The sequence below is a fragment of the Mugil cephalus genome, chromosome 9 (assembly GCF_022458985.1).
Source record: "Mugil cephalus isolate CIBA_MC_2020 chromosome 9, CIBA_Mcephalus_1.1, whole genome shotgun sequence".
Lineage (NCBI taxonomy): Eukaryota > Metazoa > Chordata > Actinopteri > Mugiliformes > Mugilidae > Mugil > Mugil cephalus.
This window is the reverse complement of record NC_061778.1, coordinates 28,030,991-28,056,207: the sequence shown is the minus strand read 5'-3', so window position 1 is coordinate 28,056,207 and position 25,217 is coordinate 28,030,991. Positions and strand designations below refer to the sequence as shown.

General features: G+C 40.8%; 1 protein-coding gene across 9 annotated transcripts in view; it reads right to left on the bottom strand.

Annotated features, from left to right (window-relative positions):
* Positions 1-18,723, bottom strand: part of fat3a (FAT atypical cadherin 3a) — a 222,755-nt gene extending 204,032 nt beyond the window's left edge. For 6 of the 9 annotated variants that reach the window (XM_047593716.1, XM_047593718.1, XM_047593722.1 and 3 more), the window contains exon 1: positions 18,450-18,720. The gene's annotated coding sequence lies outside the window, so the exon portion shown is untranslated. Of the gene's footprint in view, positions 1-18,449 lie in introns of all 9 variants that reach the window. The other 3 variants (XM_047593723.1, XM_047593724.1, XM_047593725.1) reach the window with 2 other exon arrangements.
* Between the last annotated feature and the right edge of the window lie 6,494 nt (positions 18,724-25,217).

Sequence of the window (25,217 nt, the reverse complement as noted above, 5' to 3'; positions counted from 1 at the left end):
CAGCATGCAGTTCAGGTAGGTTCTTTGTTTCTCTGTCGTAATGGAGCTTCTGCTTTGCTTTTTGCTGCTCCTTGAACTTCTTCATGCTGATTCTCACCTTTGTTTCAAGCAGGCTATCCAGAAAGGGCAGGTTGGACCTCAGGCATCGTCCCATAAGGAGCTGTGCTGAAGACACACCACACTGGTGTTGTGCAGTATACCAGCGATCTCTGGTAGAAGTCAATTCCACTGTCTCTTGCCTTTCCCATCAGCCTTATCACTGTTTGGACTTATTTTTCCACTAGCCCATTAGATTGAGGGTAATGAGGACATGATGTTTGAACTTGCATTGTCCAGCTTAAGCTGCCAGAATCCAGAGGATGCATCTAGCTTGCTTAAGTATTTCGAATTGGCAAACTGAAAATTATTTCTTCTCTTGTAGGCAGTTTGAAATGTTCTCTCTTTATTGCTCTGTTCAGATCTCTAGGATCCATGCAAACTCTGGACTTCCCATTCTTTTTCTCCACAATAACAAGAGAACTTACCCACTCAGTTGGTTCATCGATCTTTTTAGTCACTTCCAGGTTTTTTATCCTGTCCAACTCGGTTTTCAGTTAGCTTTTTAAGAGCAAATGGTACTTTGCGGCATGGATGAATGACTAGTGGCACACTTTTACATAGAACACATCTACATAGAATTCCTCCTGGTACTCTTTACTACTACACTACCCCACTACATGAACCTTGCTTTGTTTTGGGGTTTGATTTTTGCTGCACTGAGCATAATAGTTACTTTTGTTACAGTTATTGCAGATTTTGCCATATGCCACACATTTTTTAGATGGATGCTTCGTGCCACATTGACCACATGTCTTTTCTTTTCTGTCCCTGTTTGCTGGTGAATTTGATTGCCGTTTTATTTCAGAGGCACTCTTCTTGTAGACTCCGTGTGTGTTTCTATTCACAGCATGTACTTTGCAGCTGTCACTGAACAGTTCTTTTGCTTGTACTTTCACAGTCTCTGCCACTCTGCACAGTGTTAATACTTTTTCCAGGTCAAGCTTTTCTTCTCTCAATAGCCTCTCCCTTAGACCATTATCTGGAATCCCACACACAAGTCTGTCCTTTATCAAAGAGTCTGTCCCCCGAGTTCATACGTCTTACTTCTGTTTCACAACTCTGTTACGTACTGATCCATTGTCTCCTCACTCTTCTGTACACATGTGAAAAATCTGTGCCTCTCGATGGTCACATTTCTCTTAGGTATACAATAAGCCTCAAATTTCTCCATTATTTTATCCAGCTTCAGTCTGTCTCCATCAGCAAACGTGAAATTATTGTAGACTTCCAATGCGTCCTCACCCACAACATGCAAAAACACTGACGATTGCTTTTTCTCACTTGCCTCGTTAAGTGCAATTGCGGACAGGTACAATGCAAAACGTTGCCTAAAGATGACATACTTAATGCATGTGTACTGGTTTTTCTATATTTCTGTCCACACACTTCACAGCGGTTCTTGAGGTCCTGCACATGAGTCACTGCCATCCATGTGGGGCCTGGTTGAATCTTGATCACATTGGCAGCCATGCAGGGAGGCTCATTTCTTGGGCAAGAAGACCACTGAATTTTGCCATTTTTTGACATCAACATTTCTTTACTTGCTAACTGATGGTGGACTTGTTCTAGTCCTGGAGCTGGTTGCTGACAGGCTGGTGCTGTGGCTCATTTTTGCTTTGGAAGTGGCTCAGTCTCATCCTCTTCTTCCAAGTCACTGTCAAACTCTGACTTTTCTTAAAGGTGGTGCTCACCATCTGAAACCTCTTTATCATAATAATCATCAAATGTTTCTCTTCCAAAATTAATCTCAAGGTCCACTGTGCAGAGAATCTTTAGGCCATCTTGATCATTTGTGATGAGAAAATATGCTGGCAAAGCTATATATATTGTGTACTGCCCCAAGTTTGCAGCTGGCATAGAATATGTAGAATATGAGCAAATAATATTCCTGCCCGCTATAAAGACGATAAAATGAACAGGAGCTACTATTTTGTCACAGTAAGCCCAAATATGAGACCAGCGAAGAGGGACAAAATCCACTTCTTCTCTGTCTCCCGGCTCAGCGCGCTTCTGTCGTCATTGTCAACCACCTTGAGTTGCCATGGCAACCCCTGACCCTCAGGCCTGAGCCACAGATGAAACCAATTCAGTTATCAGGGACTCCCCTGATATCCCTGCTGTCAATACTGTTGATCCCTGTCTCCCATACATTTATGTTACAACAACACACACCAACACACACTCCTCCCCCCACATGCAGGTAGCATGCGTCACATATACACACAAACACACAGGTAACTTTATGTTATTACAGTTACATATACACACACGAAGAGTTGTAGGACACACCCACATGCGCGCATTACTCTCTCACACACAGGGTTAACTGTGCTAACCGTAAGCTGTTCTAAGCATATGCTAAGTGTGCTAAATGTGGGTTAAGTGTGCTAACTGAGCTACATGTTGGTTAAGTGTGCTAAATATAGGTTAACTGTGCTAACTGTGCAACACACACTACACAGGTAACTTCGTGATTACAGTTACACACACACCCACACGAAGAGTTGTAGGATGCACACACACAACAAAGACCCGCACACATTAACTGTGCTAAATGTAGTCTAACTGTGCTAAATGCGGGTTAACTGTGCTAAATGTGGGTTAACTGCGCAGACTGTGCTAAATGTATCTATCTCCCATGTTGACAGAGACGGTAACCCCGGCAGTAGTCCCCTGTGGCCCTTTCAAAATTTCCTAGAGGGAAATTTCTAGTTCAGACTATTGTCTATTGGTAATGGTGATGGTCTTGTTTTTATATAGCGCTTTTCTACCTATAAGTACTCAAGGCACTTCACAGTCATAGGCACATCCACTCATTTGCTCACACAAGCATGCATACATTCACACACCAGTGTCACTCACTGGGAGCAACTGGAGGTTCAGTGTCTTGCTCAGGGACACACAACCGCTAACCACTCTACCTACTGAGCTACAGTCACCTCTACAGCTATGTTCTGCACCTTCAAGTCAGCCTAAATCACCTACATTAGCTGCATTTAATGCAAAACATCAACCAATATTGCATATAAAATGACAATACTTAACGAGCTCAACCTATCACTTCAAGGGAAGGGGTCCTGAAAGTCCACACATCCTGAAAGTGCATGAAAAAGTTAAAGGATTCACAAAAAATAAAAAAATGAATGAAACTATGGGAGATGATATGTGATGAGGGATCTTGCCACCACTGATGTTAACAGGGGTCTAGTGGTCAAACTGGTGCAAGTACATCTGTCCAAACTCTGCACTGATTTCAGCCAATATTTTCAGGACATTGAAGAAAAGTAGGAAAACTGGTTTGGGTGATGGCCCCATTCATTGTGAGTGAGAGCAACAACAGCCTTCCTGCAAGGCTGCAGGAGAATCTGATGGATTTATCCTTTGACCATTGGCTGAAAAGAGGCTGAGAAGACATTGACTGAGTTTTGATGTGATGTGGAGGAGGACCATGCTGAACTGGGAAACATACACTGATTGAACTTTCACCTTGTTGTTCTACTTATGTGTGAGGTGGCTTTCTCAGCTTCGACACAGATCAAAACCAAGCACAGGAACAGACTGGATGTGGAGAACAGCCTGATAACAGCTGTTTCTACACAGCCCCCAAAACTATCAAAACTTATGAAACACAAGCAAGCTCAAGTGTCTCAATAAAGCCCAGATGACGGATGAAAAGAAAGTAAAACTGATGATGAAAACAGTGATTCTGGATATTACTTTTATAAAGCATTTTGTTCCTAATTTTTGGAAGTTTAAATGCCTGTTTAAGGGGACTTATTCAAATGATCTATATTTCTTTGTGGTAAATGTTACAAAAGTTACATATATCAAAGGAAGGTTTATTAATTTTGATTTCATATTTATTCATACCACTTATTTATTTTCAAGGCAACACATTATTGCTATGTTTAATTTACTTAAAAATAAGAAAATGCCTGAAGATTAAATGTTCATATTAAGATGAAAATAAATGATTTTCATTTAATAATAAGTTGTGTTACATCCATCCAACTTTTGGAGAATCATCAAGACATATGACTGAGGGGGTACTCACGGTATGACAAAAAGGCTCAGGAGGTACACAAGACAAAAAAAGGTTGGGAACCACTGCATTAACACACTAGTGCATCTACAATGACTGAAATATATGGTTATTCTTTCTTAGACCCGGGTCTGTGGAAGGGAGGAAATATGTATATATATCATATCATAATTGTTTTATGTATTATGGATTACAGTATTGACTGCAATGGAGATAAAACTACTCAACAGAAATGCCACAGAGCAAAAGAAATAAGAGTTAAAATGGCCAATGTGGTAAATGGATTGCATTTATATATCACTTACCTATTGGTATTCACAGCTCTTTACAGTCACATTGTCATCTATTGTGATTACCCACAGGCTCACACCTACCACCTACCATTTCTAGGATACTCTCAAAGATAGTCTACAACAGACTGCTAAGGCATCTTTATGGCCATTACACATCTTACCAATGATTTACACAAAGCAAAGGACAAGCGTCAGTCTACTATAGGATTTTTTCTAGGCTTGTCAAAAGCCGTGAATCATCACATTCTATTACAAAAATTAAAACGTTTGGGACTGGAATGAAGTGGAAAAATTTGCAAAATCAGCAAAATCAACAAACTGTTATTAAACATTAAAAAAAAAACTTTATTTTATTTGGTCAAAGTTGATTGATAATGTTTCAATAGCTAATGTCAAATCAACCCATTTTTTTTTTTTTTTTTTGGTGTAATGATATAAGAAATTTATCCTGGAAACCCCATATCTCATTTATTACATCAAAGATTGCCAAAAATATTGGAATAATTGGAAAATTTTGTTATCTTCTAAATACTAAATTTTAATTATTCCATGATTTATCCTTTTATTAGTTATTCCAATATTGTCAGGGCCAGTACTCACCCAACTAAACTGGAAACAATTTTTCTCTTGCAAAAAAGACCGATGAGAATTATTTCCTTATATGCTCAAAGAAGTCATTCCTTACCCTTGTTTCACAAACTTGCCAAACTTGCCCAGATGCTAACTATTACGACCTGGGCCCAGGAAGTACTACATGACTGCTTTGAACATACTGTGTGGGATAAATTCCAACATGAGAATCTGTAAACACATGTCTGTCCTGTCTTTAAAAAAAAAACACATCAGCATCAGTGGTTTACTTGTCATGGATTCATGCTGCAGCTCTCAGAACTTTGATAATGTATCTTCTCAATAATCAAGATGATAATATATTTACGACTGAATTAATATCAATTTAAATTAATATTGTGTTCAAGAAATCACAAAATGGCTTAAAAATAAAAAGGTTCGGCACCGGTATTGGATAAAACCTTAACAATACACATCCATGAGACTGTGGTTTCTAATGCAGTTTCCATTTTACTATATTTTATTATAAGTAGTATTATTTGACCAAATATGGCAGATATAATAAATAGCCTTTTGCCAAAACAATGGAATCTTTTCTAGCTGCACAGCCTTGACGATGTTACTAACACTGACACTCCTCCCACAGGTCCCACACTGCCAAAGCCTCTTTTAGGCCCGATGCAATGTTTTCTCCAGTGTGGTCCTGCAGGAAGTACAACGTTTGTAGGCAGTGGCACCATGTCTCATGCCAAACAGTTTGTTATGGCGTCCATGATTTCCCTGTGTCTCTATGAAGTCTTGTCATGTGCTGTGACACAGATACACATGTATCTGTAATTGTGCTTTGTTTTTGTTTTATGAGGCTCCAGAGGCTTTCGGTTGTCATTTTGTCTTTACTGTTACTTGGCTTGACTTTCTCCTGCATGCATTCTGCGTAGTTTTCTCTATGCTGTCTTGGGTGTTGATGAAGAGAGAGGCAGTCACATTCGCAGGCACACACGTTAACACGAAAGCCTTTTTTGGGGTTATGTAATCGCACAGCCTGAAATCATGACTGCAATTGCAATTAGATTAATTGTTCAGCGGTACCCTAATGTTTTAGCCGACGACAGAGAAATTTCCAAACTTCCTTTTATTTCTTAAGTTTTAGAAAAGGTTGTTGCCAATCAGTTATGTGACCATTTAAACGGGAATGGTTTGTTTGAAGAGTTTCAGTCAGGTTTTAGAGTTGATCATAGCACAGAAACAACTCTGGTTAAAGTTACCAACCATCTCCTCATGGCTTCAGACAATTGAATTTTCTCTTGCTTGTCCTCCTAAATCTTAGCACTGCATTTGACAGTACTGACCACAATATTTTACTACAGAGGCTTGAAAGTGTGGTCAAGATAAAAGGAACAGCATTAAGCTGTTCTGAATCCTATCTGTCTGTCCGATTCAAGTTTGTCCATGTTAACAATGATTTTTCTATTTACGCATAGGTAAGTTATGGAGTTCCTCATCATACATTCTTCCCTCCAAACTCCAAGCATGCCTTAAAGACATATGGGCTTGGATGACTTGTAATGTTCTACTCTTAAACTCAGACAAAACAGAAACAGAAGTCATTGTATTTGTATTGTATTTTAAATCTCAGAGAATCATTATCTAATCACCTGGTTTCTTTGGATGGCATTACCTTATCCTCGTCAAATGTAACACCAAGGTTTTTACAATAGTACGGAAAACCATGTCCTTTAATTTGCACATAAATCAAGTGACCAGAACTGCATTCTTTCACCTGCATAATATTGTCAAAATTAGGAACATCTTGTCTCGGAGTGATACTAAAAAGCCTCCAATTCATTTAAAATGCCACAGCAGGAGCACTGACAGGAACTGGCAAGAGAGATCATATAAGTCCAGTTTTAGCTTCTCTTCATTGGCTCCCTTTAAAATCTAGAATTGAATTTAAAATCCTCAAAGTCCAATCTGAAAGTACAGGACTACTTGTGGATCCTAGAGCTTTAAAAAGTAGAATGGGAGGCAGAGCCTTCAGCTATCAGGCCCCTCTCCTGTGGAACCAGCTCCAAGTTTGGATTCAGGAGGCAGACATCCTCCCTACTTCTAAGGTCAGGCTAAAGATTTTCCTTTTTGACAAAGCTTATAGTTGGGGCTAGGCTGAACCATCCCTTAGTTATGCTGCAATAGGTCTGGCTGCACTGACCACCTCTACTCTCTTTTCTCTGGCACCAAGCAGCCAGACCTATTGCAGTGCAGTAACAGTGTTCACTGCTAAAGATTTACAGTCCTTTTCTGTGGTTGAAGATGTAGGGTTTCGACCCACGTTATGCTGTGCCCTGCCATACACATTTTATGACACTGTCATCCCAGCTTCTATGACAAAATGCGCAAAGCCATAGAAAACTACTTGGCTCAAACACAAAGCCTCACACTAACCACGGACAGCTAGACATCCTGGGCAACAGAGCTACATGACGATCTGCTACATGTTATTATGGGGAACGTGAGGTTTCTCGCCAACAAAATGGATAAGCTGGCGGCCCTCAACAGCCAGAGTGTATACAGGGTGTCTAGCATGCTATGTTTCACAGAGAAGTGGTTGCATGGGAACATACCGGACAGTGTTATCGATGTACCCGGCTTTACGCTGATCCGCACAGATTGGGGGAGGCAGAGCGGCAAGAAGAGAGGTGGGGGGATTGCCGTCTTTGTCAATACTAAATGGTGTAACCCTGGACACATAACCATGGAGGACTCTGTGTGCACTCCTGATGTGGAGCTCATGGCAGTAGGACTTCACCTGTACTACCTTCCGCGAGAGTTCTCACACGGCATCATGGTGGTTGTTTACATTCCGTCATCGGCGACTGCAGCCACCGTGAGTGACGTCATCTACTCTGTGGTCGGAGGACTACAGACGCAACATCCCAGTGCTCTCATCTTGATCAGCGGGGACTTCAACCATGTCTCTCTCTCTCACGTCCTCACCAATGTCACCCAGTCTGTAGACTGTTCAACGAGAGGGAATAAAACCTCCTATATGCCAACGTGAAGAATGCATACAACTCTTCTTCTCTACCTCCCCTGGGTGATTCAGACCTCAATCTAGTACGCCTCGACACTATATACAGACCGATGGTGGAACAACAGGTGGCCAGCACCAGGCCTGTAAAGGTTTGGTCTAGAGAATCAGAGGACGCACTGCAGGAGTGTTTTGATGTCATGGACTGGAGTCTCTTTGAGGAGGACTTTGGAGAGTCGAGAGGAGCTCAGGACTGTTCAGAAGGAGCTGAGAAGGGAACTGAGAGAGGCCAGGAACAACTATAAGGAGAAGATGGAGGCCAAGATGGGACAGAACAACACAAAAGAGCTGTGGAAAGTGTGTGCTGTTTACTTACCGGCAGCACATGGGTGTTGAGGATGCCATCATTTTCCTCACTCCTAAGGCCCTGTCTCCTCTCGAGAGTGCAGGAAGCACTGTGAGAGTTAATTTATTTTTGACTTCTCCAGTACCTTCAACGGCATCCAACCCATCCTCCTGAGAGACAAGCTACTGGACATGCAACTTCACCCTGACATGGCTGCCTGGATTTTGGACTACCTCACAGGACGACCGCAGTATGTCAGGGTGAATGACTGCACATCAGAGGTCCTGACAAGCAACACAGGGGTGCCCCAAGGAACGGTACTGGCACCATTCGTCTTCACCCTCTACACAACTCCACAACGCCACAACTCCAGCACCAGCCACCTCCAAAAGTTTTCCGATGACTCTTCCATAGTCGGATGTATCGGCAATGACGATGAGGAGGAGTACAGAGGACTGATCGAGAACTTTGTTGAGTGGAGTAACCGGAACCATCTATAACTCAACATCAGCTAAGGAGGTTGTGGTGGACTACAGGAGGAACCGGAGGAGACCTGTCCCAGTCACCATCCAGGGTGAGGAGATGGAGATTGTGGACTCGTACAAGTACCTTGAGGTCCACATCAACAATAAACTGGACTGGTCTCATAATACAGGTGGCCTCTACAGGAAAGGACAAAGCAGGATGTTCTTCCTGAGGAGACTGAGGTCATTTGGTGTCTGTAGTAGACTCTTCAAGACCTTCTACCAGTCTATGGTTGCCAGCGTGCTCTTCTTTGCTGTGGTGTGCTGGTGGAGCAGGGCCAAGACTGGTGAGGTCAACAGACTCAATAAACTAGTGAGGAAAGCCCGCTCGGTGGTGGGACTGAACTTGAACTGCTTAGAAACAATGGTTGAGAAGAGGGTGAAGGACAAAATCTGTGCAATATTGGACAATCCCTCTCACCTTCTGCATGATGACCCTGTGGCTGATGGGCAGCTCATTTAGCCAGCGGATCATCCCACCCCGGAGCAAAACTGAAAGCGTCAGACCCTTCTTTGTGCCCACTGCCATCAGACTGTACAACAGCAGTGTGAACAGCACACAGCTCTGACCTCACTGAGCCCATATGTAGCATACTTACACTGTCACTTTATTCACAACTGCTGTCACTTTGTGTACTGTACTTTTGTATGGTACTTTTTGTTGCTTGTTGCCCGTTTAATGTTGTTGTCCTATTTAATTTCTTTAATTCTTTAATTTCTTTCTGGTCGCTGTTGTGCTGCTGTAACATGTGGATTTTCTCAATGGGGATCAATAAAGTACGTTTAAGTAAGTTTAAAAGGTTAAAAATATATAAAAAGTAAACTATTGAATTAAAAAAAATAGCTATTAGGACATAAGGATAAAACATAGGAAAAAAGCTACCATGTAAGTGATTATTGGAGCATAAGGTAGTTGGATAAGTTGCATAAGGTAAAGGAGACTTACCATACCAATCTCATTCATTCATAACCCTTAATCAGCAGGGTTCCTGTCCTGCATAGTGTAAATCAGTAATGTGAAAAAGACAGGATATTCACAAATCTTGTTTAAGATTTGACATCATGCATTTTGACAAGTTTGAAATCCAGTGACTATGTGCCAGAGATGGCCAGACAAAAGAAGGACAACATAAAAGAGTTTGAATAGACATCAAATCAATTTAATTAAAAGTATATGTGCACCAATACAGCACACATTTGAATTCATTTTGCACTCTGAAGCGTGTCATATCACTTCTTGGCCTCACCAACAACTCTCTCATGGAACATGGATTCCTACTTATGCACGTGCTGTACAGACCAACTCAATCTCAATCAAACCCCATATCAGCCAATATGGCATTGCCTGGTTTAACGTGATTAATTCAAGTGTTGAGAATCTGATGTTTGGCTGCCTTTTTGATATCAAAGAAATTGTTCCTTGTGGTGTTATGTCAATTAGACATTTTATTAAATAGTGATATTTGTTATTTGAGTAGGTCTGTGCCCTCAGTTCTCTGCTCAATCTGTTTCAATAAAACTCTCAAAGCAGCCAATAATACAGGTACATCTGTGAAAGAGCTGTCTTAATACTACCGACAATGACAGCTTAAATCTTCTTGATTTGGCCAAGGCACAAGTGCTTGGACAAGCCTAGCAATTCACATTTCCATGGTGTACTGAAATGTTCTACTAGCAATTGGAGTTGAAAGATAAGCAAGATAAATGCGCAATGAAAGAAGAATAAATGTTAAGGTTAATATTTTTCTTTCCTCCCTGAGATAATTACATTCCCTTAATAATTCTGTTGTTACACTGCTGTTCATCCTCACCAGGTAGCACAAGATCAGCACTCAGCAATGATGTATGGAGACTGGGAGGTGCAAACCAAAATTACAAACTGTGAAACACTTTTACAAAGCTTACATTTACCTTTTAAATTTAAATTTACATTTTAGAAAACATTTTTACATATCATAAAACAAAATTACATTACTACAAGACATTTGCAAATACCAAAACAAATTTACATTTCAGAAAACAAATTTATAAGTGGAGAAACTTTTACACAACAAAATACTTTTACAAGTCCCAAAACAAATTGCCAAACTTCTTCATCAATCAGAAAGGGAATATACCAACTCCGGGTTTGAACTGGAAGTGACAGGAGTGGCCATTATCTAGGTGGTGTCCAGCCAACGACGTGGCCTACGTTGATAATTGGAACTCTTTCTGGGGAAAGCCTGGGCTGATTAGACGAGATGGAGTTCATCCCACCTTGGCGGGTGCTTCTCTTATCTCTAGGAATTTGGCCGATTTTATTAACAACCCAAAACCATGACAACCCAGAGTTCAGCCCAGGAGGCAGAGTTGCAGTCTTACACACCTCTCTACCGCTTCTCTAGTACTGTCTCACATCCATAACTACCCAAACTCCATAGATATGCTGTCTGCTCCCAGATTTTTTAAATGGAAAAATAACAATAGAGGAGTTATTCGTAGGAACTTTATACAAATCAACACAAATTCATTAGTACAACAGAGCAATAAGAAAATTAAATGTGGTCTTTTGAATGTCAGGTCTTTCTCATCCAAATCTCTTTTAGTGACCGAATTGATAACTGATCATCAGATTGATCTATTTAGTTTGACTGAAACGTGGCTGCAGGATGATGAGTATGTCAGTTTAAATGAGTCCATGCCACCCAGTCATAGTAACTATCACATTCCTCGAGGCACAGGCCGAGGAGGAGGAGTCGCAGCAATCTTCCACTCTGATTTATGTATTAATCCTAGACCTAAGCAAAACTTTAATTCGTTTGAAAGCCTTACTCTTAGTCTTGCTCATCCAGACTGGAAAACACAAAAACCAATTCTCTTTGTTGTGGTGTATCGCCCACCTGCTCCTTACTCGGAATTTTTAGCTGAATTCTCTGAGTTTCTATGTGATTTAGTGCTTAGAACAGATAAAGTCATTATAGTAGGTGACTTTGTCACTGCCAACATCAACATGGATGTTAGTCTTAGCTCTTCATTTATGTCATTATTAGACTCAATTGGCTTTTCTCAGAATGTAAATGATTCAACTCACTGTTTCAATCACACCTTAGATCTTGTACTAACTTATGGCATAGAAACTGAAGGTCAAACGATATATTCTCATAATAACCCTATATTGTCAGATCATTTCCTTGTAACATTTGAATTTACTATAAGTAATTACACAGAAATTGGAAAGACATTTCATTATGGTAGACACTTATCTGATGATGCTGTAACTAGATATAAGGAATTAATACCTTCAGTATTTACCTAGAACAGCATACTATTCTTCATTAATAGAAGAAAACAAGAAGAACCCCAGATTTCTTTTCAGCACTGTAGCCAGGCTGACAAAGAGTCACAGCTCTGTTGAGCCATCTATCCCTTCAGACCTCAGCAGTAATGACTTCATGAGCTTCTTCACTGATAAAATTGTTGGCATTAGAGATAAAATTCATAGCACCCTTCCAGCTGTCAAAGATGTAAGTACAGTGGCATTAGAAACCTCTGTAGGACCTAGTCAATATTTGGATTCTTTCTCTCTAATTGATCTTCCTGAGCTCACTTCAGTTATTACAGTATCTAAACCATCAACTTGTCTTCTAGACCCCATCCCGACTAAGTTGCTCAAGGAGGTTTTTCCATTAATTAATACCTCCATATTAAATCAGATAAACTTATCTTTATTAACAGGATATGTGCCCCAGTCTTTTAAAACTGCTGTAATTAAACCATTACTTAAAAAACCCACTCTTGACCCAGATGTTTTAGCCAACTATAGGGCAATTTCCAACTAAAGTTTTAGAAAGGGTTGTTGCCAATCAGTTGGTTGATCATTTAAACAGGAATGGTCTGTTTGAAGAGTTTCAGTCAGGTTTTAAAGCTCATCATAGTACAGAAACGGCTCTGGTTAAAGTTACCAGTGATCTCCTCATGGCATCAGACGATGGACTTGTCTCTATACTTGTCCTGCTAGATCTCAGTGCTGCATTTGACACTATTGATCACAGTATTCTACTACAGAGACTTGAAAGTGTGATCAAGATTACAGGAACTGCACTCGACTGGTTTGAATCATTTCTGTCAGACAGATTCCAGTTTGTCCATGTAAGCAACAATTCTTCTATATATACCAAAGTAAGTTATGGAGTTCCTCAGGGTTCTGTGCTAGGACCAATATTATTCACATTATACATGCTTCCCTTAGGCAATATTATTAGAAAGCACGACATAAACTTCCATTGCTACGCAGATGATACCCAGCTATATTTATCCATGAAACCAGATGAAACTAATCAGCTAGTTAAACTCCAAGCATGCCTTAAAGACATAAAGGATTGGATGACCTGTAATTTTCTACTTTTAAACTCAGATAAAACAGAAGTCATCGTATTTGGCTCTAAACATGTCAGAGATTCATTATCTAATCACCTGCTTTTGTTGGATGGCATTACCTTGGCCTGCAGTACTACTGTGAAAAACCTTGGTGTTATATTTGACCAGGATATGTCCTTTAATTCTCACATAAAGCAGGTGACCAGGACTGCTTTCTTTCACCTTCGTAATATCATCAAAAATAGGAACATCCTTTCTCAGAGTGATGCAGGAAAACTAATTCATGCATTTGTGTCTTCCAGGCTGGATTATTGTAATCTCGTTACTGTCTGGCTGTCCAAGTAGCTCTTTAAAAAGCCTCCAACTGATTCAAAACGCTGCAGCAAGAGCAGTGACAGGAATTAGCAAGAGAGATCATATTACTCCAGTATTAGCTTCTCTTCATTGTCTCCCTTTAAAATCTAGAATTGAATTTAAAATCCTCCTCCTTACATACAAGGCCCTGAAAGGCCTAGCTCCATCATATATGAAAGACCTTATAGTACCATACTGTCCCAACAGATCACTACGATCTCTAAGTGCAGTTCTGCTTGTGGTTCCTAGAGTTTCTAAAAGTAGAATGGGAGGTAGAGCCTTCAGCTATCAGGCTCCTCTACTATGGAACCAGCTCCCAGTTTGGGTTCAGGAGGCAGACACAGTCTCTACGTTTAAGGTCAGGCTTAAGACTTTCCTTTTTGACAAAGCTTATAGTTAGCTGTGGATTTCTAAGCTACATCTGCTGCTGTGGCCTCATCAAACAGCCCAATCTTCATGGTCTGGAGTGCTGTGTATCAGACCTGTGGAGCTCCATAAACTACATCTGCCCCAGTCATCATGGCCTCCTACAGCTGTCCACTCCTACCTAGATTAACAATTCACCAACCTGCCCATGATTCCTGTTACACTCACAAACTGTCACAGATCATCAGCTATGTGTTATATTACTAGACCCTACATGTTTCCTTCAGCTTGATGTATGTATCAATGACAGAAGTTTGTTTATCTTGTTTCTCCTGCTCTTCTTTCTCTCTATCTTCTCTGCTTCTACTCGGCTGGCCTTCGGCAGATGGGTCCCTCCATATGAGCTGGGTTCTACTCAAGGTTTCTTCCTGTTAAAAGGGAGTTTTTCCTTGCCACCGTCGCCCTCAGACTTGCTCTGGAGGTTGCAGGCTGGTTTTTGTGAAGTGTCTTGAGACGATTTGTATTGTTATTGCTATATAAATAAAACTGAATTGAATTGAATTGAATTGTTTTACCCCCAGCGAAGCTCTGGTATATTAACAAACCTAACGGGAGACTAATCAATAAGTAGTAATTAATAATTATTTTAAATAAAGTGTGTCAGCTTGGAAATAATAGTCCACCACATAAAGTATGTAACATTTATGTCTCATTGGCGTTACCTTTTCCATGCCATCATTGTTATGGTAACAGAGTTAATAAAAGATTTGGTTCAGTTTGAATAAAAGTGTTGAGCTGTGTGGGCTTAATTTATAATATTTATACCACTGCTACCTTTAATTTTTTAATGAAAAAATCTCCAACAGGCAGAGATGCAACGCGAGTCTCATTAATCTGCACCACGTGCGAACAAACCCACTTTTACCAGAGCTCCACTGGTCGATAAGTAAGTACAAACCGGAGTAAAAACAAACCTGAAGCTGAAGAAACTCTAAACATTAACGAAAAAGACCGCAAACCTGAGAGACAGAGAGCAGTTGTGTGTCAGAGTGAGCAGAGCGGGACACAGCAACACGTGTATGTGTGTAGGGGAGGGGCGCGGCGCCTATCACAGAACGCAGACACAGTCAGATAACCAATACAATACCAGTCCAGATATTGACTTGTATTACTCGTATAATACTCATACTCATGCAAAAGTGCTCGATCCGTACCAGATACTCGTTTCAGCCGAGTATCCGGCTCAACTGTAATATATATATCACACAGTCAATAGCATACGTATCACCAGCTCGTACTGACCGCTCCCGTTATTACTTGCGGTTCAACCCTGGAGTTGGTACATTCCCTTTCTGGTTTATGGAGTTTGTAAATTTGATTCGGGACTTGGAAAAGCGTTTTATTGTGTGTAAAAGTGTTTCGCCGTCGTAAATTTGTATGTAATTTTGTTTTATGATATGTAAAAATGTTTTCTAAAATGTAAATTTGTCTGAAGCTTTGTAAAGTGTTTCACAGTTTGTAATGTTGGTTTTTACCTCCAGGCCACTGTACTGATATCGACACATCTTGCCTCTTCTTTTCTTCCACTCTCTTGTTCTCATCATCTTGTCCTGCTCACACCACTCACCACCTGTAAAAATATGAGACTTTGTCCAAAAACTTGGCAACGTGCAACTTAAATGCGATTTCATTCCTGTACACTAGCTAAAACCTCTCTCCACTGAACATTTGGTAACTTTTAAGGCTGACAGACAACCTGTACTTTAACTGTTATTACAATTAAAAAAATGTTTGAATGTTGCAAAAATGTGAGTTTATAATTATGAACATAAGCTTAACATCTGGCCTTTGCAATACATTAAGCTAAATATAGGTGCAAAATAATTTCAAATCATTGATGCAAATAAACTCAAAATACAAACAGTATTCCAACTCTTTACCTAGATGACTAACAAACATTAGCTCAATGCCACTGTAGTGGGTCATCGCTGTAAAATATAAAAACATGATTTATGGCTTTAAGTACAGTAGTTAATAAACCTTGTGTCTACTAGGGCTTACCTTACCTGTGATCCTTTTTCAGATGAGTTTCGGTAATTCAGCTGAAATATGGATTCCTTTCTTCCAACTTGACTCCAAGTATTATGTTTCTATAGCCCTTCTTTCAAAGTTCTTTTTATTGATATTTAACAATGCATACCCGGTTTCATTCAATAGCCCTTCTATAGCGAAGAGAACCCACTTCTTCCATTTTGTGCCATATTGCCATTAGTAAGGTAGACTTATGCCTAAATCTGAGTTGTTGTTCACACTATTATAAACAATTAGGTGGCCAGTTATTACAAATAAAGCCTAATCTCATTTAGAGTGATTTCACAGGTTGGACACAGTTTGACTACAAACAGTGTACTCAGAGCATTAAATAAAGAGACAGGATGACAGTAAAACATAAAGTCTGTTGCAGACATAAGAGCAAAAAGTGTGCCAAGCACAGATGAAAAAGACAATACTGCTGGGCATCTGGGCTGACACAACCACAATTCAGTAGTATTCCAGCAGTAGCTAAGAACAATAGCCAGCCTATTCTCTCTCTCTCACTCACACACACACACACACACACACACACACAGACACACACACACACACACACACACACAGCAACTGCACAGTGGGGGCGAAGCACCAGCACATAAGCAATTTCCAGCCTAGATGAGGAAAAGAATCCAAAAAATTGGAGAAAAAATGGTCTGCGCCTTGTTTTCTTTTATATACACAGAGAGAGGGTGAGAGTCCTGACATTTGGTACACAGATCCTCACAAATCCATTGGGATCCCAGAAAGAAGGGAAAAGCAAAAGGATAGTGGACAACAAGAAGGGGTTGCAGCAATGCCATTTCCAAGGAGGCAGCCTGTGGAGCAAGATGCCCAGGGAGAAGAACAAAACAAACAGAGAGAGGTCCTCTGTCCCCTCCCACTCTCTTCTTCCATGTGGCAGTCACTGCACTGAGCAGGGAGGTCAGGCACTGCAGGCAGTGGTACAGCAACTCGACTGCAAAATGTAATGCATTGATGTAGTCAGAATCCACACAAAGCTGGGGCTACACCCAAGACTGGGAAATCTATCAGACAAATTTACAGCAGTAAAATAGGCACTTTAAAACTAACGAAAGCCAGATCCAGAAGTGGGTTATCATTTTGCGCAGTCCAGCACTGGTCATGGAATTATATTGTAAAAGGAGATGTTTCCTCAAGAAATTGTCCCAAATGTCCGGCTAAATATTCAATACTATAAGCCAGTGCAGTATTACCATAAAAATAGCCTATAGCAAGTCACTTATCATCTTACCCAGAGTCAAGTAACACACAAAGCAGTAACACACAAAATGAATGGGCTGCTGAGTGGTTGTTTGATTGTCTGATTGCCTGCTGAAAGAGGAAAGGAGAAAGCACCCACGCACTGATGCACTTGCACATGCAGTAGCAGACATGTGCACAAGTGCCCTTAGTTAACAGCTATGCATAGCTAGGCTGTTGTGTCTGTCCTCTTCAGCCTCATCTGAAATTACAGCCCTTACATTCTGGTGATTTTGTAGTATGGTACTGCAAATCCCACTAAAAAATAATAAAAATAAATAAAGACAATAAATGCAACTCCACTGTGAAGATAAGGCCTCCGCTAACCACCATGGTGTACATTATGCACATTCATGCTTGTTTTCAATGAATTCCCATGGGACAGCTGAGACTGTCCCAGTTGTTGATTCCATCGGTCTGTCTGCAGACACACAAGCACCTCCAGAGGCCTAGTCGAAAATGTCTGCATTGCCGTCTCATTCCGCCTGCAGGGTTCACTATGTGCCGATAGAGATTTCGTTTGAGCTTCTAGGAGGTTAAATTGACACACTAATACGGATTTCTTTATTTAATACCCAGATCATTTGTGTGACAGCGGACGTGCTCTACGGAAAGCTACAGTTGCACAAAGGCGATGGAGACGCCTAATTTCTTAGCATTTCTTCCTTCCTAATACACTCACTACACTGTCGTGTTGGAATAACATATAGATACACCTGCTACCACGGATTAATAAAAGCGAAAACGTTCCTGACAAAACTGACTAAATACCAGATTATGTTCAGTAGTGCAGAACGTACTGAAAAGGGAAGAAACTGCAACTACACAGCGATTGAATCCGGGTGGCTTCAGTGGGGACCGGACTCTCACATTATCTCACGCATCTGAATGTGGAGCCAGCAGCCCACCGTTGAGCAGCGGTCACCGCTCAAATGAAGCTACACTACTGCAACACAATACGAAGAGTAGACTAGTATAAGTATTTTGCATGGTTCAGATCAATCATCTTGCTCCTCATTCTCTCGCAGTGAAAAGAAAATGCGCACACATTCACACAGGACGTTTGACTGCCCACCGCAAATTCTCTCCTCCTCCTCAGCGGCTGATCCGTGGTACTCACCCGACAACGCTGCTGAATCTCCCGGTGAAAAGGTCAGTCCAACTCAGAATCATCCACACAAGCTGAACCACTGTGACTCTGACTGCTGACGTCCACTACGCTTCGCGTTCTCTGCTCCACTTTTTACTGCTACGTGTTCCCAGGATGTGCAAGGGTTGAGCGCAGAGATGCAGCCACACACCGCAAATCTATGGCGTCGTCTCCGACCGGATTTGATGTCACTGTTTTCTTTAAACACTGGGGAGACCGATTTCTTGAAGCTAGGAAAAATCGGATACACCCTCATTGCATCCTCCCATTCGTTTTTCAAGGTGTGGAGGCTCTTTTTTTATTTCTATTAGTCCTTGCAAGAACCCTTGGGGGGTTGAGATACTATATCATAATGACTTGCTATCTCATAAAAATTATATCGTATCTCAATATTGAAATAGCAAGTCGTTATCATGAGATACTGTTTCGTTATTATGAGATACTATCTCATAATAATGACCATCTCATGCTATCTGATGCTCAACCACTTACTTCTGTAGCTTTGGTACTTATGCCGGAAATAACACAGCATAACATCAGAAAGTATTTCATTATTATGAGATAGCAAGTCATTATTATGAGATACTATATCCATTATTAGAAACTATTATTTTGAGATACTATCTATTATTTTGAGATTCTATCTCATAATAATGACTTGCTGTCTCATAATAATGAAATACTTAAACAGATTGTGCTATATCCGGCCAAGTGCCAAAGCTACAGACATAAGATTCCCCTGTTGAAGACTATGGTAAGGGTTGTGGGTGTGGAGTGTCCATGCACAACAACTTTCTGAACACTGGCCTAAGCCCTCTCTCTTTTTTCTTTGCTCTCCCCACAAAAATAAAAAAACAAAACAAACACCAGAGGAGTCTTCTTCCCTGGGCAATAGCAACATACATGTAATCATGAATACCTGTGCATTAAATAAAACAAATCATATTAATTAATCATTACTGTAAATTACACAAATCAATTAAGTGTATCTACAAGTAGTAAAATTTTAGTGGCTCTGGAGGAATCACACAATATTAAACTCCTCCAGACCTTGGAGAGGAAACTACAAAACAACCAGCGTTAGCAGAGACGAAATGAGACAGATGAAGCTGAAGTGACATTCTTCATCTACCAACGGCTACAAACATATGGAAAAGAGCATGGGTACAGAATGATGCACCAGAAATGGTGGATGTCAGAGATAATCACAGAGAGAGAAACATTTGATGCGACTGATGGATGGGAATGGGGTAGATCTGCACAACAGTGGACATGAGGATGGTACAGACTGTGTCACTTTGGGTCCTGACAAGTACTGACAATTAAAGGCTTGAATGTCGGTGGTGAATGCTCCCACCTAGCTATTTTGCAGACAACTTCACTGATAAGCCACTGGTCCAGTTTTGCTTGATTAATACAAGTATAGTATACTAAAAACCTGTTGCTTGAGTGAGAAAGAAGATTATTTTCTAATAAACGCTTCTACTCTTTTTCCGTCATATATGGGATAAGCTTGATGTAACTGCAGTTGTAACTGTCTGGACTGACCATCGTATAAGATCGTCCCACAATCCCTGGGCTCCTAATGGTCATCTTTCTATAATGTAAGCTATTCCGAGACCTGATTTGCCTCAAAATATCTTGCAGACAGCTGATGAAGTGAAAATAGAAATATGCCAAGAGGACTGCTGTTTTAGGGACTATACTTGTGATGAGGATGTGTTTACATTGTGTATGAAACTTATGGCCAAGCACAACCTGGCAATGTCTGACGATGTCTACGAAATCACTGACCTCTACTTCAAATGATGATTATCGTTAGGAAGACTTATAGAGTCTGATGATATTGATGGCGGGCTCATTCAAAATTGTCTTTCTTATGCGTGGGAAGACTGGGCTATTATTTTCATTACCATTTCTGGAATGGATTGTCTTGTTCATAACCTGTATAGAGAGTATGCAAGTTAACAATACAATACTGCATCATTCAGAGCATTGTCAATAGAAGAACATGACCACGAAGTAACAGTTAGGATTATTGATAAGTAAATCAATAATATGGTAACATGGCAGTTTCTCATAAGAAATGAAGACAGACAGTCAGCAGTTTCAATTTAGAACTGTGACAGCTTCCAAAGGTTTATCTGTATTTTTTTAACAGATTTTTTGGTATTCTCTTCATACCTTTGTGCTTTGAACAAGAGAACTTGGTATCCAAACAGTTTAAGATTAAATGTGGGCAACTGTGTATACCGATGAAAAAGTTATGCTGATGATGCTTTAGGTTTAGTGTGCCAAGTGATTCCTAGACAAGATGGTTGTTTTGATTGATATTGTGAATATGATCAGTCAACATTCTATATGACAAAATCATATGATTTATGCCATAGTACTCTTTTAACATTCTTTTAGAGGAAGTAAATATTTGAGCATTTGAACTGAAGAACTGCTAATTATTATGACCATGATGTTTAGACCATGACTTTTAGACTTAGACTTAGTCAGACTTTAATGATCCACAAGGGAAATTAATTGACCATACTAGCTTACTTGTCACAAAAAGATGAGCTGTTATACAGCTGGATAGAATATGGAATAAAAGAAGTAGTGCTAATAAAAGAAGTAAACATAAAAGAAGACACATGAGCTTAGCATGAAGTTTTGCTAATAAAAGACGTTCATGCTAAGCTAAGCTTACTCATGTAAGCATGTATTACTTCGAAAAACAATAATGCATTAATAATGGCCTATCTGCTATGGATTTCTATTGTGAAATAATTTTTAACTTAAGTGACATTAACGAATGCCTGGCAACCTGTTACTTTAGAAGTATTAACTAATATACCCTCACATATAAAACAAAAAATCGGTTGAATTATGCAACATTTTTTGTTGTGATGATCGGTCACTGATATTATACAAGGAAATTAGACTTTTCAGTGACATTGTGAAAGAAGAGCACACATACTGAATTTCCTTCTGGTGTACATCATTGTCTCTGGGAAGGCGATGGACTTTACAGCCTTTGTCATAGTTGGTTGCAGGTCTTTGTAGAGCGTTGTGAGGTCCTGAAGGATGTGTGTGGAAATGCAGAGTATTGACTCCCATTATTCAGTCACATGGACAGGCTCTTAGACAAGTGTTTTGTGGGCCAGCTCCTGGAAGATTTCTTCCGGATTGCTGGGGGTTGGTATCCTTCTGCAGCTATGGTTATCTAGTAGGGATGGGCGATATGGGCTAAAAAATTCATCATGATAAATTTTGCCATTCTGAGAATGACCATGTTGTTTTTGTTTTTTTTGTTTTTTGACAAATCAGTTTGACATTTAGTCAAGAGAAAATATTAGATAAATATAAGATAAAGAAGAAAAAGAACAGGTTAAGATAACTGAATAGAATGGAAATAATAATAAAAGAAAAGAAAAGAAATAAAGGGGAAAAACTGCAATGGTTTAAATTACCAGTCTTCACCTAAATGTGAAGAAATATCCTCTATTAGTTCTAGTTTGTCGCCATCGTCATCCGCTTTTCCGGGTCTGGGTTGCAGGGGCAGCAGCTTCAGCAGGGAGGTCCAGACGGCCCTCTCCCTGGCCACTTCCGCCAGCTCCTCCCCAAGGTACTACCAGACGGGAGATATAATCCCTCCATTGTGTCCTGGGCTCTTTCCAGTGGAACATGCCTGGAAGACCTCTAACAGGAGGCCTCCGGGAGACATCCTTACCAGAAGCTCTGGACCACCTCCACTGACTCCTCAACATGGGGGAGCAGCAGTACCAGCGGAGCTCCTCCCATGTGACTGAGCTCCTTACCCTATACTTTTCTTATAGATGGGGACCACCACCCCAATTTGCCACTCCAGAGGTGCTGCCCCCAATGTCCACGCAATGTTGCAGAGGCGTGTTAGCCAAGACAGCCCTACAACATCCAGAGCCTTAAGATTCCCTGGGTGGATCTCATCCTCTCTCGGAGCTCCGCCACCAAGGAGTTGTTTCACCACCTCTGTGACTTCTGCCCCAGTTATTGGACAGCCCAACCCCAGGCCCTCTGCCTCTATTTCGCTATGGAATCCTCCCACACCAACAGGCAAGTAAGGTGGTAAAGACTTAGACTTTAATGATCCACAAGGGAAATGACTTTGTCACCATAGCTTTGTTGCATATGAACATAAACATAAAAAAAGATAAAAAAAAACTTTTGACACCTCCTACAAATCACTTTTCTCTTACCAAGGCCTTACCATTAATGCATGAGAGAACTCTGGCTGCGTCATGGAGAAAAAGTCTTCCTGCAGATACGTGTATGACTTTGTACACCCATAGAGTTCTTTTAATATAAAAAGGACCTTGTTTGGATCTCCCCTTTCCTCTGGAGACTGATATTTGATTTCTTCTCTTGTTTCTCCTTCAAGGTGATCACGGATAAAGAGTGCTTGGTCTGCTGGAGACAGGTGGCAAGCCCAGATGTAGGTGTTGGGCTTACAAACCTGACTGGCACCTCTATGTGTCAACTACAGCCTCACCACAAGAAAGTGCCATAAAACTCAAACAAAGGGAGTCCTTAAAAACTCTCTTTCCCATCATCCACTGCAGCATTCACACCTAGGTGTGGAATCCAGTGGAATCAAATCCTCTACTCTCATTGGACCAACCCACGGGACGTCCCGCTTCTCAACCATGATGTCACTGTTGCTATAACTACCAGAGATGCCTGCACCCTCATTGCTTCCCGTTGCAATTTTCGTTGCCATCGGAGGTGCAACAGTAACGTTACTTTTCTTATTTTTCTTAACAAGGCCACGTGTTCTCTGTCTCGTTGGACGACCTCAGAGACTTTCTTTTTCATTTTCTATTGTTCAACTGAACGTTTTGATCCACGCCGAGAATGCTGCACAGCCAGCCCTCAATGCCTTGTATTTGTTTTTGTCGGTGGTCCGCTGCGATCAGCTGATTAGACAATATTACTGGTTCAAGGACCAATGCCCGACCCGACCAGGAAAACTCCAGTTTGTTGGCTGGCTATTGTGCATGCTGTAATTATCAACTGTAGTGATGATCCTTTTGTGGTTGCCCTCTCTCTCCCTCTCTTTCCAACTCTTCTCTCTCACCCACACACGCATCCTCCACATGTGCCGCTCTGCAACTGTCATAAGGTTGGCTGTTAAGAGATGCCATCTTGACATCTCTGCAGAAGCGATGCAGCCTACATCACTCCGTCACCATCTTGGTAACATCACTCCTGTGACGTCACCATTCTCTCTTTATCGCCATCCCACTTTTATACGTACACTACACACATCACCAAAGCTATTGCTATGACATGTGTGTTGCCTAGTGTAGTTAACTTCATTTTTAGCGTTAATAATTAAATAATAATATAATAGTTTTTATAGTAAATAATGTTAGTGTAAGATTGCTTGTAATAAATGTTTTGATAATTTAATCTGGCATTGTGTCGTTTGTTGTGATTATACATTGTGATATTTGCTGGATTCATGACAGTCAGTGCTCGAACACACACTCCAAAATCCCTTTTTTAGAATGTATCTTTATTAGGCAATTTGACTTGGTCCCTGAAAAGGGTGGTTTACTACTTGTAGTGACTATTTATGGATATTAATAATTATTTCACATAATTAAAACGGCATCTGCAGTGTTGCGGGCGCTTAACCGCTCCGTCATGGCGAAGAGAGAGTTAAGCAGAAAGGTGAAGCTCTCAATTTACCAGTCTATCTATGTTCCAACCCTCACCTATGGTCATCAACTTTATGTGATGACCGAAACAACAAGATCGCAGAGAAGCAGGGTGCTTCAGGGTGAAGCAGGGTGGCCGGGCTCAGCCTTAGAGATAGGCTAAGGAGCTCGGGAGGAGCTCAGAGTAGAACCGCTGCTCCTCCACATCGAAAGGAATCGGTTGAGGTGGTTCCGGTTGTGTCATCAATTGCATCAAAAACCAAGTACAGTGGACAAAACTATGGGAAATTAGGAAACACTGTTTTAGTAATGTGCAATAAAGCAACACAAAACAACAAAGCACATTCATTTGTCAAGGCAGGTGAGCAAGTGAAATATTTGCTGCATGAGTGGCTGCAATAAGCCAATTTTCCCCTGCAGATCCTCAGGGTAAAAACAGGGTAAAAAGCTTAACACTGCCACTCTTAAATCATGCTCAGTGTTGGTCTTGCTTCTATATAGCGCTTTTCCTATTTTCCAGGAGCTGATGAACTGGCTGATGAGGTGCTGGGCCCAGGCTGGTTAGCTTCCCGTTCCCGGCATATCTGCTGATTCTCAGCTTGTAGTCGAGTGATGAAGTTTCTTAACTGGGCGATTTCTTCCTCCATTAGGAGACAAAACAGAAAAGGTAAGAGACAGCTAGCAGTGCAAGGAACCAACCGGCAACTGCTGCTGTTCTGCAAAACAAAACTTTACAGTACAAATCAATTAGGTTGTGGAAAATAAACAAATTATTTTATTCACAAAATATTCTGAAAGGGCAGCTACAACAACACTAAAAAGTCGAGAAAATTAAAATCAGCGATCTGAGGCCTCAGGGGGTGGCAGCCTACCAGATATGTGCCCCTTCATTAGCCTGGGTGCAACACTACAAAAGAATCACAACAAAACATGCAATAAAAGTGCCCCCCAGTGCCCACCACCACCAGGGTGAGAGAGAAAAAGACGCCAACCTGAGCCTTTTAATATATCACCTGGGAGGAGAAGGAGCTAAGGGAGGAGACTACCT